The following is a 12,762-nucleotide window of genomic DNA, read 5'->3' on the forward strand; positions in this document are numbered from 1 at the left end:
GAAGAAGATTCCAGCTTCACAGCAGTCCCTCTCCCCATCCTGTAACCCTGGAGGTAAATTCAGCTCAGAATATTTCGGGTTCTTTTACCTAAATGTGTTCATCTCTGGGAGTAATACTGAGAATGGAGAGGAGGGCATGAACAGAGGTCTTGATCACTGACAGGATATAGGAAGCAGGGAAGGGGGAAGGAATTAAGAATGACAATTAGATTCTGATAAAGTGGCAGGGACTGGTAATATAAGTCACTATAGGAAGGCAATGGAACCAGTTCTGAAAAAGTTGAAGCTATTAAGTCCTTTCAGATAAATAGAGTGAACGGCATGTGGGGCACCCAGATGAACTGTAGTGGTAGCTGTGGAGTCAGAGAGGAAAGGACAGATTCAACTGGACTCTGCAGAGAGAAGAGAGGAGAACCCAGGAGTACCATGGGGCCTTACCAGAGGAAGAGGGGGCACACACAGGGGAATGACAATGATTTGTCTGACTGCAAACATTTACTGGGAACGTCATCATCCTTACAATCAACATGGACAACATTGTCTTAGTCATACCTGGACTGCCCTTCCTCACCTATCCTTCCTGTCCATCTATGGCTAAAGCTCAGTGTGTAGAAGGCCCTGCACCTCTCTCTCACTTGCAGGGCCCTGGAGGGGACTGCTTAGAACACCCTCTTCATCTCCCAGAGGTATGCAGTCCTAGGTCTGCATTTGATGCTCTGGCTTCCTTTCTTATGCCTATTCCCCCTTTAAACTCTGCCTTGACTCCCATCCTCTGTGTCCCTGCTTTCGTATTTCTCATCAGATAAAGAGGTACAGACACACAGAGAAAGTCCATGACAAGAGACTTCCCCAAATCCTCTCAAATCCCACCATATTGGCTGATAACTCCTCTGGATCTACACCGAGTCAGTTCTTTGACACAACTCAGCTCAGGGCTGAGCAAAACTGGAATGGATGCCGCAGCTACCTCCGGGAATGATCTGTGGCCAAAAAGAGCTGAGCAGTCCTTGCACACTTCCTCCCAAGCCCATTTATTTTCTGAATGATCTGCTTGAGTGAGGTAACCCTGGCGATTGTCAGAGAATGGATTACTTGGCTACACATTGCATTCTATAACGTGGGTGATGACAATAATTTTACATACCGGTACTGTTTCATGACCATTGCAAATGACAGTGTCCAAACGGAGAGAGAACTGTGTGATTCAGAGCAAGGCATGGCCCAGGGACAAGCACAGGACCCATTCTGCTTCCCCCAACGAAATGTCTCCCCTGGGTTTGAAAGTGACGTTTATCAGCAAACAGTTATTATTACTGTTTTATTATTGCCTCAGTTAGCATTTATATGGCACTTTGTATTTTCAAGATGCTTTTCAATCATTTTTACTAGTGAGAGAGGGCAGACTCTCAAGCACAGGTGGAAGAAGGTAAGAGGCTGAATTTTCCTGTGAAAAGGAAAGATGTTTTTACAAACAGACAGTCATTCGCTCTCTAACTTTTTTTAAATGGTGGCTGAGAGATATGGAAATCATTTGTACAGTAATTATCCAATAAAATTCCCTAAGCCAACTAAAATGCCAGGAGAGAAATTATAAATGCCCTGCTACTATGCAGTCACAATAAGAGAAATTCATTCATTCACACATGTATTCATGCAATTCATTCATCATAATTTACTGAGAAATTAACACTTTCCCCCCAAACCATGGCTAGGCACTGCAACAAATGCATAGAAAGTAAATTTATGGCCTTTATCTTAAAGGATTTGAAACCATTATTTGAAATATAAAATACAATCACATTAAATAATTAAGACCATGAAGCAAATAGTACTAGTGAAAAATATAAGAGGGATTTAAATAAGGAAGGTATATGTCTTTGGGCAGGGGTATTAAGAACAGGCTTCCTAGAGGAAACTGGACTTCAGCCCTATTATGCAGGACTTGGAATCCTTTCTGGAGAGGTGACCCAAAGAAGACATGATTTCTATTTGCCTAAGAATTTACAGTCCAAACAGTTGAGGTAGTATTTAAAGAAGCAACCTCCACAAGAAAGTAGTCTAATTAGTGGGAAAGATGGGACATACTTTCCGATTTCAGAGGGAGTAGACACAGCCAAAGCTGAGATGAATTTCAGTTAATGAAAAGTTGTGTCAGTTAAAGGTATCAAAGAAGGATTTCTAGGAGGAACATCAACACTTAGAGTTCAAGGAGGAGGCACTTTTAAGAGGGTTCCTGTTCAAGAAACATCGAAGGTGGTCTCCACTCAATCATTCAAGCACAAATACACCACTCAGCATATCTCCAGACTATGCATATCTTGGGTATCTGAGAAATCTGTTCTTCCCTTGCTTCCCCATGCCATTCAGCAAAGCATAAAATCCTCAGACGGAATGGTGGAAAAGAATTCATCCAATGTGCCAAATAAATTAAATACTTGGTAAAAGGAGAGTGTAATCTATGCTTACTCTCAGTCCCAGTCCCTTTAACGGAATCGATCTATGAATATTTATCACTTAGTTACTGTTATCCGAGTCTTGCTCTAGTACCTAAAATAAAATTTTAGAAAAAGAATAGTTCTTGCTCTTAGGGTAATTACTATTTTGTAAGTAGGAGTTCAAAGTGTAGGAGTTTAATGCAAGTGGCTTGAGATAAAATCATGTAATCATGTAAGAGTTAGGGGTAGGAAAGGTGACAAAGATCAAGATGCTCTTCCTCTGGGGACAAGTCATGTAGTGGAGTCTAGTAGGGAATTTTGTTGGAGAGAATGGAGATTTGGAGGTATCATTTCATCTTAATACCAAATACACAATACATGAAGGATATCATAACTAGAAAAAAAAGGTATGTATTTACAAAGTGATACCTGCCAGCAAAACTGGGAAGAACATGAGCATATTTTCCAATTTTCTCTCTAAGTCAGCACTATTTTTCTACATCCTGTCACCTTTAATACTTGTCTTGAATTATATTTTCTCAAATTTTACAACCCTGGCTTCTTTCTAAAATCCAGTATTGGTGCGCTGTGGTGAGGGCAAGTCGGGGCCCCTGGATTCCTGAGCTCTTGAGCTCTGAAGACCTCTACTAGTTATTAATATGTGTCCTTAAGGAAGGAAATTAACATATATGGTTGATTTCTCATTGTATTTTGGGCGTAACTACCTCACTGGATTGTTGTGAGGATGAAATGAGAATACTTGGAAGGTACCAGCATCTTTACCAATAGATAGTAAGTAACCACTAAACATTATTCTTTTCATTATATTTCAAGTTTATCTAAAGGCCACAGGATTTTGCTGCTTAAAATACTCAGAATTCCAGTGCCTTCCAAAATGATAAAATCAATCTTAAAAACAAATCTATTCATATCATTTATAATCATTTACATTTATTTGATGCTTTAACATATACAAAACAATACTCATTTAAACATCAGACAAAGTTTGAGTTTAGCAGAGGAGGAAATTATGGTTTATAGAAATTAAGTGATTTACCAAGTCACACAGCTATTGAGAGGAAAAGGTGGGCCTTGAGCTTAGGTCTTTGGACTCCAAATATTATGTAATTTCAGCACTTTGTACAGTCCCCCCATGTGTATAGATATGAATATTAATATGACCCTATTTAGAAAGATAAATCACACAACCATGCCCCCCTCCTCTCCTGGGAACATATTTAAGAAAAAATCCTATTTTATAACTTTAATGATTAGCAATTTTGGCATTTTAGTAGAAGTGAAAGGAGTAGAAGTAGAAGAAGTAGAAGGAGTATTTTGGAAGAAAATGAGGGTTGTAGATATCTTTAATTTGATATGTAATGTATAAGGCCACTCATTCCTCCCATGACAAGAGTGAAGATAGTTTATCCATAAAGCACCTGCCTCTCTTTATGGGCAAAGGAGAGAGGGATGAATAATCTAAATTGTTACAGGCACCTCAAACCATTTTTGAAATTGCAAAGAGCAAAGGGCCCAGCCAAATCTTTTCTAACATTTCTACATGAAATTTATTGTCTTACCCAATAGTCCAATCAATAAACTTGAGTAGGAGCCAGGAAATGAAGAATTTCTGTTTGCTGGAAACTTTTTGATTTGTTCTATTATCATAATTGATGACCTGGAATCAAGAACTTACTCAACCAGAATATCAAACATCTCATTCTCGCATAGACAAATGCCTCTGGAAACCGATTAGGAAAATGTTGATTCACTTAGCTTTTCCCTTCCCTGGCAAATTCCTTCTTCTTTTCCCTATTTATCCATCTGACTTAAATGCTACATCATAGAATATGCAGGGTACTGGAGGGCCTTTTCACGTTCTGTGTGGTCAAAAAGGGCCTTGCTCAGGTCACAGAGAGGTCACTTATGAAATTTCCCTCTAAGGATACTTTACTCCCTCCAAAGACGTTATGTCCTAAATTCCCAACTGTCAGTGGATTTGTGGACTATGGTGTTCAGTACAACCCAGTTTATTTCTCATCATTCTTAAGCACCTCTTTCATCTGGCAGTTCCTCAAGCACACCAGCCTCATGGTCATCTTGCACACTTGTTTGTGGAGTAAGTCCAGCCTTTGATTTTCTACATCTAGATTTCCCCATAATTGGCTCCTTTCTACAGTCAGGTGTCAACTCAAATATCAGCTTTCAGGGAGGGCTTTCCTGACCTTTCTAGCTAAATTTCACCTATATTATTTAATTTCACCCTATTTTTTTTCTCTTATAAATAGCATTTGTTACTCTTGGAAACCACCTTAATTATCTTCTTACCTGTTAGTTATCTATTTCCCTGCACTTAAATAGAGTCCCACAAGGGCAAGGACTAATCTGACTTATTTATGCCATATCTGTAGTCCCAGATTAGTGTCTGGCACATAGTAGATACTTAATTAATGTTTGTGGAAGTAATGAAGAGAGGGGAGGGGAGCTTCATGGATTTTGTTTCCACTGAGTTTTGTACATATCCTATACCACTATGAAATTTGTTTCAAGCTGCTCCTTTTATGTATTGATTTCTTTTATCAATTAGTTCCTCAAAAGAAGAGCCCATGTCTTCTGTGTTTATAATATCTCCTATGGCTGATTGTGAAACTTGTACTTGGTAGATTCTTAGTGATTGATTCATGATTGAGAGTGAAGAAGTGGTAACTGTGCAATTAAAACCAAAATAACCATTGTAGATCAGACTGAACAGGAAGATAAATAAAAATTTGGAGGCCGTCCGTTGTTCAAAGAAGTTGCTTAAGTTTCTCCACTTAGTGTTTGGTTGTGCTTTTGGTTGAGAGAATCCAATAAGGAAGTGTACAGTTGGAGATGAAACCACAGATACAAAGGACATTGGGAAGGAAGACTGGATGGGACATTGTGAATGGTGAGGAAGACGGGAAAGGGGAATTACAGAGTAAACCAAGCTTTGAAGTCTTTAGTTGAAATTAGGATAGTGGGATGAAAAATCAACTGGGAATATGAAGAGAGATGAAGTTAGGTTTAGGGAAAACTGAGATAAAAAGGGCAGTAGATTTCTGTACATTGATTTGGTATCCTGTGACTTCACTGAACTCACGTTTCAGTTCCAGCAGTTTTGTGGGGAATCTTTTGAATTTTCTGTATAGACTATCAATGTCATCTGCAAATAGTGAAAGTTTTATTTCTTCTTTGCCAACTTGGATGCATTTTATTTCTTCTTGTTCTGTGATTGCTATGGCTGGGACTTCCAGTACTATGCTAAGTAACAGTGGTGAGAGTGGCCATCCCTGTCTTGTTCCTGCCCAGAGATGGAAAGTTTTCAGTTTTCCCCACTGAGGATGATATCAGCTGCGGGTTTTAGCACAGGGTGATGTATGGAAATGTTAAATTACTATATTATATACCTGAAACTAACATAACACTGTATGTTAACTAACTGGAATTAAAATTAAAAACTTTGAAAATGTGTTTAGCCAAATACATACAAACTTTTATCATATAATATCTATTTAAAATGTTGAAAAAAATGGTGGTAGAAAATGCAAAGTAGGAATGCTTAACAGAGTAGGATAAGCAAAGGTGGAAACAGAGATTAAGAAAGTCATTCTGTTAGAGGTTATCTTTGATTCTATGGAACTGGGTAAAAGTTCCCAGAAAAAGGGAGAGGAGGCTAAGGACAAACCTTGGAGAAGATGCATAATACTGGAATGAAAAATGAAGAAAAGAGATCAGGAAAGGGGAGGGGGACACCTCAAAGGAAAATTTTTATGGAAATGAAGGAAAGCGCATATCTCATTGAAACTTGAAGTACATCTGTGAGTCTTTTTTTTTTTTTTAAGATTTTATTTATTTATTTGACAGAGATCACAAGTAGGCAGAGAGGCAGGCAGAGAGAGAAAGAGGAACGGAAGCAGGCTCCCCAATGAGCAGAGAGCCCGATGCAGGGCTTGATCCCAGGACCCTGGGATCATGACCCAAGGTGAAGGCAGAGTCTTTAACCCACTGAGCCACCCAGACACCCCTGTGAGTTATTTTTACAAATGGGAAAGAAATAACCTGAAGGAGACTGCCTTTGTTTTTATGTATATGGTGAGGATAGGGGAATTTTTTTTTAATGTGCATAATTCAGTTACTTCAATTATTTTTAATTTGTTTATTTAATTCAGTTAGTACCTAAATGTGTTACAGTAATGAGATGGGAAAATACTTCTTGACCAGCCACCATGCCTTCATGGAGGTAAGTATTTTGTACATGCCACCCCAATCTTTTTGTCTGAATTTTATCCTTACAAGGTAGAGAAATATAGTTTTGTTTAGGTGGTTTATAATGATACCAGGTGGTATTACATTGTAAATCATAATTTGTAGCTTTTTAAAAACTCAATTATATATATTAGAGTCTTTTCTATGTTAGTACGTGGATCTACATTATTCATACTTATTGCTGCCTGAATTTTCAAAGAACAGCTATCCATACTTTATTTAACCAGACTCTTCTTTGTTAAAACTAACAACTCTGTCCATGTCTGCTATGCCTGTGTGATTTTTCATGGTCTGGGCTGCAATATGTGGAATCACTGGATGGGAGAGTGCAGCCTCTGGTCCCTTATTTTCTTGTTTCAACCACTCAGGGTCTAACCTGATCACAGAATGGGTGAAATAATTGCCAGCTGACTAAAATCCCTTGAGTCAATTGTTACCTTTGGCCCTTTCTTCCCTTTTGTGGTCTACTGCAACAAGGTGACCTTATTATCACCATCCCTTGGATTTGGTACAGGTACAGAGCAGGCTCAGAGGAAATAAGGATGCTGCAAGCCTATGTTCTGGCCCACGGAGAAGCAACTCATGACCTCTGTACTCTTGGCCTCTAGAGTAAAACAAATTGGCATAGAAAGAGGACAAGCATCCTCCTGAGCATCCCACTGAAAATCAGGCACTAGAGAACCCATGTCTTTCCTCAATCCCAAGGCCTCAGTGGATCTTCCTACCCACAGCCCCAGATAATTCACACTGCCAACTTTTTACTGCACTGCCACACTAAAACACCCGCCACACTCAACAAATTTTATACTTTTCACTTGGTCCCACTCAATCCCATGTGGTGTTTTGAAAATATGTAAAAGGAAAGCAAGGCTCCAATATTTTTCCTCTCCTCATAAATATGGCATTTTAAATAAGTTTCATACATATTCATCCTTTGCTCTTTCTTTTTTCTAAATGTTCACCTATAGCTTAAGTTTTATTCATACCCTTCTCTGGTTCCCTGGTTTGAACTGAAAAATTGAAATGTAAAATATTAACCAAACAGTAAGGTATCTAAAACTAACCTTTCAGTGTGAAGCCTAAGAAGAAATGAAGACAATCTTCCAGTAATTTACAAGCAAGATAGTAAAAGAACATATCCAGCCTAAATAAAAAACAGCCATAGTAAGACAGAGCAATCTGTAAACAGAACATTTTTGAGTAGTGACGGACTGATTTGTGCAAGCAATTTGTGATGTCAGTGTTATTAATTTAAAATCACACTTCAAACATTCAATCTTATGAATTCCCAGGTGGTTTAGGACTTTGCCAAAGTTTCTAAAGAACTCAAAGATCCTTATATATTGGTTTCCCTCTACTACATGTCGAAATGTGTCCAGAACAGATGAATTCTATCCAAAAATCATTATTTTTTCTTTCCTTTTCTCTCTCTCTTTTAAAAAAAGAAACTAAGCAGGAAATCTCACTTAAACAAGCTGTCTCACGACATTTCTGGCAAATCCTGATTCCAGCTAAGTTGAAAATATCTCAAGAGCAGCCTGTCTTACAGAATTTCAGTGCTTCTACTCCTGGGAAATACAGAAATAGATGAATATGTGGGATTCAAAAGCTTCAAAACACCTTCAGAAAAAGCATCTTGATGTGAACTTCACGGTGACCTGATTTTATGTGAAAAACGTATGTTGCCCCTCATGTATCAGTGAGCTACTGCTGTGTAACAAATCACCCCATATCTCAGTGGCTTAAAACAATAAGCATTTTTTAATGGCTTATGATTCTGTAGGTCAGTTGGGCAACTCTGTTCTTGGCTGCATTCAATTGTAAGTGTTCAGCTAGCTATATGTAAGGTAAGCTAACTTTGCTAGTCTTAGCTGAGTTGTCTCACATTCTTGAAAGTTGGCTGGCTATGGGGTAGCCTAGGATGCCACTGATAGGACAACTGGCCTCTTTTCCCCATGGTCTGTCATACTTCAGCAGGCAATCCCAGGCCTACATATTCTGAGAGAGGGCATAAGTGTGCAAGACTTCTGCAGACCTAGCCTCAGAAGTGGCACACCACCTTATTACTTTGGTCAAAATCAATCACAGAGCCAACCAAGCTTCCAGTGATGGAAACATGGGTTCCCAATTCTTGATGTAGTCACATTGCAAAGGGTATGGATACAGAAAACTTTAAGTGGAGCCATTAATATATCCATCCACTATATCTCATTTTTTCTAAAGATTTTATTTATTTATTTGACAGACAGAGATCACAAGTAGGCAGAGAGGCAGGCAGAGAGAGGGGAGGATGCAGGCTCCCCACTGAGCAAATAGCCCCATGCGGGGCTCAATCCCAGGACACTGGATCATGATCTGAGCCAAAGACAGAGGCTTTTTTTTTTTTAATTTTTTTTTTTTTTTAGATTTTATTTATTTGACAGACAGAGATCACAAGCAGGCAGAGAGAGAGAGAGAGAGAGGAGGAAGCAGGTTCCCTGCTGAGCAGAGAGCCCGATGTGGGGCTCGATCCCAGGACCCTGGGATCACGACCCAAGCCAAAGGCAGAGGCTTTAACCCACTGAGCCACCCACGTGCCCCCTATATCTCATTTTTAAAAAAACAATTTTTGAAGAATTCCATAAAGATTTCCTTTTTAATGTGCTCTCCAAAGTTCATTTGGACACTACATCTTCATCAGCCATTCAGACAACACTACCAAATGGCAGCTGTGTGGATGCATGATTATTACCTGGAATTTAGGGAGAGAAGAAGAAAAACAAAAATAGATATTAAAATGATATTTAGAAAATATATAAAGATTTAAAATTTTATCCTCTATGTCCCCTTCCTCAAGCATGTTGGTGATAGAGCATTTCATAAAAGTACATCATTATTGTGCCCAGAACTTTCTTCCAACCAACTGCCCCCAATTCTGCAAGTTTAGATGAAGGTGCTTTTTTCAATCTTACCAGATGGTGTCAACAGAAGCTTTTCAGAAAAGAATCAGTATGCATATCCTTTTCTCAAATGGGCCTTACAAGGTGTATTGACTGAAATATTACAAAGTTATGGCTGTCAAGCTGTACCACCAGGAGTAATAACCAGGTCCGTATGTGGGTATTCAGTGACAACTGACCCCAACTCTCACCTGACCTGCAGTATTGTAAGACTTTGTTGGTTATAAAACAATTTCAGAAATGTAAAAATAATGGGTACCTTCCAATTGATGAAATATGGTTTTAAACATCACTGAATTCACTGTACACAAAAATATTTTTCCAGAATACCACTGTAGGCTTTGATACCTTTGCCCCCAAACAGTTCTGCTAGGCTTGCTGTTTTCAAACTGAAATATCTTCTTTAAAGTTTGTCCATTTTTTGTTTAATTGGAGAATCTAATTAGAATGATCATTTCAGTTGTTTCCAAAGATTATCTTTAGAGATCTGCATGAAATCATCTCTATAGAAACACATATTCCTTTCAGAGATCCTTAAATTACTGGAATGCATGGGGCATGGGGCAAGAAGGACACATGGACATAACATTCAGGGCACTTTTGTTCTTTTATCTTTACCTTTTCAATAAATTAGTGTATCAAAGTTTAACCTTCGTCTCTAATCCATCTGGGGCTTTCTTTCATAACTCACTCCAGAAGGAACATTAGTGGATGTGAGTTTTCTCCCAGGGATTCTCCCTCCTTCTGTTTTAAATCAAAAAATGCTTTTGCAAATTAGCCAAAGGAGACAGGCTATAAGCTTCCTGTAAGAATCCTTCAGTGTGCCCTCTGGACTTTTTGGCTGTTCTCGAAAGTCGTGCAAGTTAGGATGGACACTGAATCTACATGGATCATGTCAACAGCACGTGTGGGTACAAACACATCCTCCATAAAAACAACAGGCATTGCCGAATTACTACGACCAAAAGTACAGAGTATAAATGCTTGCCAACCAGAGGAAAGCAGGTAATTTTTAGGTTTTTATGGTAAAAAGAGTGTTTAGAGACCATGCTAGTACGCACTTGTTATTTTACAGAGGAGGAAACCAAGACTGACTATTTTTTCATTGGAAGTATAATTATTAAGTGTCTACAATGAGGCAGAAACAATTCTAGTCCCAAGATACAACATAACAAGGATCAAGTGACTAACGTGAGGACACATGGCTGGTTAGCGATAAGCCCCTCATGACAGCTCCAGCGCCCTGACTCCTGTCCAGCATTCTTGACTGTACCTCCACCTTTAATTGAATCAGAATATTTGGCAATAGAGAAGAGGAGGGGAAAAAAGCATATTTGGGCTTCCAGTGTCCTGATCAAATATTTGCCCTTCTTCAGTTAATCACTTACCTTTAAGAGAATAACAGAAAATCAGTATCAGAGGGCTAACTAGCAACCTCAGCAACAGAACTGAACTGCCAGATCGGTACCCAGAGACCCTTGCATTAAGCCATGGAGAAAATTTGTGTTTTATGTATTTGTTCCATTTGTTTACACAGCACCGACTCTGTAAATAGTCTGTACAGGGTACAGAGGAGGTAATAAAAGGAGAAAGCTGCAGCCCCAGTCTTCACAAAAATGCCTATCCTCCAAACTAAAAACAGCAGCATAATAACTGAAGGGAAGAAACATTAGAACATCTACCAATTTGTGCTGCCAAAATGGAGTAAGTTCAGTGTGCAGTTGGGTAAAAGGCTTTCTGGAGAAGACCAGTCTTGGGTTGGGTGTTGAAAGAAGCAAAGGAACTACTGAAAAAGATTCAAATTTTCTTTTATTTTTGAAAAGTCTTCTTAATATTTAAATCCAGTTTTCTAATCCCGCATTTTATTTCTTTTCTCTATGGAGCCAACCTGTGCTTACTCAACTCCCCTTGCTTCTCTTTCATATTCACCATTTGCATTGTTTTTAATTGTGTTCATTCCATTTCTTTGTGCTTACTATTCTCGATACCGACCTCTACATCTCTTAAGGCTGTGGTTGTTCATTTATTGATTACCTTATCAGTTTGGTTTTTTCAGTCCATTCTCCTTGGTTCTGTAAGTGTGCCTTTCTTTCCATGATGGTTTTATTTTTCTCCTCCTTTTCTTTTGTAAGGTGCTCCAGTCCTGATTGTATCTTGTTCTATCCTCATGCTTTATCTTCCAGGGCCTCTGCCACCTCCATATTTTTCTACCTTGGATTTTTATTTGACAAAAGCATTTGTATTTTACCCCCCCGCAAAAAAAAATTTTGGTGATCTGTTTAGTCATATTTTCCATCTGATTTATGGTACCTTCTGGAACATGTGTTCTTGTTGAGGTATCCTTCTCTGGTAATATCCTGTTTTTGGTTTTCCTGTGCCTTTGATTACTTTCAAAGACAGATTTTCTGTGCTTTTCTGTTTATTGCTCATCTCTGAATGTGACAGTTCTCCAGATCACCTGCTGCTGGTGGCAGGCTGGAGTTGGCAGGGATTCTCATCTTGACTGGTGGTGGGGTGAAGCGTGTGAGTTCTCATAGCCATTTGTAGCCATGATTTCTCACCAGCAGTCAAGGCAAGCCATGCAGTGCCTTCCACACTGCAGACTTCTCTCCCACTCTCCTCACCAAAAGCTAGCTTCCTGCAAACCTCGGTGATGGTGTTACCTGAAATGGCTTGCTTCTTTTCAGACTAATGTTCAGCAATATTTAGGCAAGCCCAAAGCAGCATTTACTCTAGGGTTGCATATCCCTCACCCCCAGGCAAGACTCCTCTGAGTGTTCTACCAACACCTCATACATGTTGAGGTGTCTGGTCTGGTGGAAATGGATGCTTTTCTGCCCCTGTCAGAGCACCAGGTACTCTCTCCTGTAGTCTTTCTGGGTGGTTCTTTCCTGAGTCAGGAGCAGTTTCCTCATGGCCCACACTGATCAATGTTCTGCCTTATCCTCATAGTCCGCCTCTGCTGATGTCCAGGCTGCTCTTTCCGGGCAGCTCTGTCCTCTCTGTGTCCGTCTGCCCTACAAACTCTAGCCACCTAGACTTCCTCAGATTCCCAACCCCATCTCCTCAGTTCAGGGTGTCCACTGGGCTCTGAGTTACCC

Source organism: Mustela lutreola, chromosome 11, assembly GCF_030435805.1.
Source record: "Mustela lutreola isolate mMusLut2 chromosome 11, mMusLut2.pri, whole genome shotgun sequence".
Classification (NCBI taxonomy): Eukaryota; Metazoa; Chordata; class Mammalia; order Carnivora; family Mustelidae; genus Mustela; species Mustela lutreola.